Below are 2,616 nucleotides of genomic sequence, written 5' to 3' on the forward strand. Positions count from 1 at the left end.
CAGGATGAATCAAGCCACTGTGTTTTTGATCCACCAATATACCGTTTATTATGTACACCCAGCTAGTACTGGGTCGGACCCCCTTTTGCCTCCGGAACAGCCTGAATTCTTGGACCACAGGAATGTTGGTCCATGCTGACGCGATGGCATCACGCAGTTTCTGCACATTGGACAGCTGCGAACAGCCCATTCCATCTCGTCCCAAAGATGCTCTATTAGGTTGAGGTCTGGGGACTGACAGGCCACTCAAGTAAAACTGAACTCGCTGTGTTGTTCCAGGTGATGCCCACTGGAGCCGCTTGTTCTTGTTTATAGCTGATAGGAGTGGAACCCAGTGTGGTTGTCTGCTGCAATAGCCCATCCTTGACAAAGATCGACGAGTTGTGCGTTCCTACAGTAGATGCCGTTCTGCACACCACTTTTGTACTGCGTCATTATTTGTCTGTTTGTGGCCCGCTTGTTCGCTTGCATGATTCTTGTCATTCTCCTTCGACCTCTCTCATCAACAAGCTGTTTTCGCCCACAGAACTGCCGCTGAATAGATGTTTTTGTTTGTTGCACCATTCTCTTATCTAGGGTGTAATCATTAGTCCAGCAGTTGCAAACGAGAGTTTCTATTGGACAAATTCAGCTATGTTTATCCCCGTTTTGTTCCATTTGCTTCCATTTTAAGAAACGTTTTTCAACGGAATCGGCTGAATGATCACATGCAAACAGTTCACTTTCAGAGCAACATACAAACAGCTCGTTGTATTCCTTCTTGCATCTACGCGTTCTCCTCCTCTCACCTTCTCCCTTCGCTTGTGGACTTCAATGCACAACACATCAGCGGTCTGTGACCAGGCGAAAAAACATTTCCAAGGCAAACCTTCGTATCATATCACCGTTACGCACCTGCATAAGGTAAGTCTGAATACCAACTACTGAGAAGTGGTTAAATCAAAATGTTTAAAAAAGGCATAAGTCTGAATCACCCCCATTATGAATAGCATTATTTGGCTCTCCTCTGCTCCCTCTTTTCCCCTCTTCTCTGCTCCCTCTTCTGAGGTCTCCTCTGCTCCCTCTTTTCCCCTCTTCTCTGCTCCCTCTTCTGAGGTCTCCTCTGCTCCCTCTTTCCCCTCTTCTGAGCTCTCCTCTGCTCCCTCTTTTCCCCTCTGCTGAGCTCTCCTCTGCTGAGCTCTCCTCTGCTGAGCTCTCCTCTGCTGAGCTCTCCTCTGCTCCCTCTTTTCCCCTCTTCTGAGCTCTCCTCTGCTCCCTCTTCTGAGCTCTCCTCTGCTCCCTCTTCTGAGGTCTCCTCTGCTCCCTCTTTTCCCCTCTTCTGAGCTCTCCTCTGCGCTCTCCTCTGCTCCCTCTTTTCCCCTCTGCTCCCTCTTTCCCCTCTTCTGAGCTCTCCTCTGCTCCCTCTTCTGAGCTCTCCTCTGCTCCCTCTTCTGAGCTCTCCTCTGCTCCCTCTTCTGAGGTCTCCTCTCCTCTCCCTCTCACTTTTTAATTTTTAATTTTATTTTACTAGGCAGGTCAGTTAAGAACAAATTCTTATTTTCAATGACAGCCTAGGAACAGTGGATTAACTGCCTTGTTCAGGGGCAGAACGACAGATTTTTACCTTATCAGCTCAGGGATTAAATCTTGCAACCTTTCGGTTACTAGTCCAACGCTCTAACCACTAGGCTACCTGCTGCCTTCTTACTCCTCTCATCCTCACAGCTTACCCCTCTCATCCTCACTGCTTACCCCTCTCATTCTCACTTCTTACAAGGCAGAAAGCCAGGGAGGGAGGAAGTGTGCTGAGAACAGAGATTAAACTTTACAAAATATAGTTACACTATATATACAAAAGTATGTGGACACCCCTTCAAATTAGTGGATTCAGCTATTTCAGCCACACCTGTTGCTGACGTGTATGAAATCAAGCACACATCTATGCAATCTCCATAGACGAACATTGACAGTAGAAGGGCCTACAGCAAAGCTCAGTGACTTTCAATGTGGCACTGTCATAGGACGCTACCTTTCCAACAAGTCAGTTCGTCAACTTTCTGCCCTGCTAGAGCTGCCTCGGTCAATTGTAAGTGCTGTTATTGTGAAGTGGAAATGTCTAGGAGCTACAACAGCTCAGCCGCGAAGTGGTAGGCCACACAAGCTCACAGAACGGGACCGCTGTCTGTCCTCGGTTGCAACACTCACTACCGAGTTCCAAACTGCCTCTGGAAGCACAATGCCAAGCATTGGGTGGAGTGGTGTAAAACTCACCGCCATTGGACTCTAGAGCAGTGGAAACGTGTTCTCTGGAGTGATGAATCACGCTTCACCATCTGGCAGTCCGACAGACTAATCTGGGTTTGGCGGATGCCAGGAGAACGCTACCTGCCTGAATGCATAGTGCCAACTGTAAAGTTTGGTGGAGGAGAAATAATGGTCTGGGGCTGTTTTTCATGGTTTGGGCCCCTTAGTTCCAGTGAAATGAAATATTAACACTACAGCATACAATGACATTCTAGACAATTGTGTGCTTCCAAGTTTGTGGCAACAGTTTGGGGAAGGCCCTTTCCTGTTTCAGCATGACAATGCCCCCGTGCACAAAGCGAGATCCATAAAGAAATGGTTTGTCGAGATCGG

This window comes from Salmo salar, chromosome 20, assembly GCF_965601325.2.
Source record: "Salmo salar chromosome 20, fSalSal1, whole genome shotgun sequence".
NCBI lineage: Eukaryota > Metazoa > Chordata > Actinopteri > Salmoniformes > Salmonidae > Salmo > Salmo salar.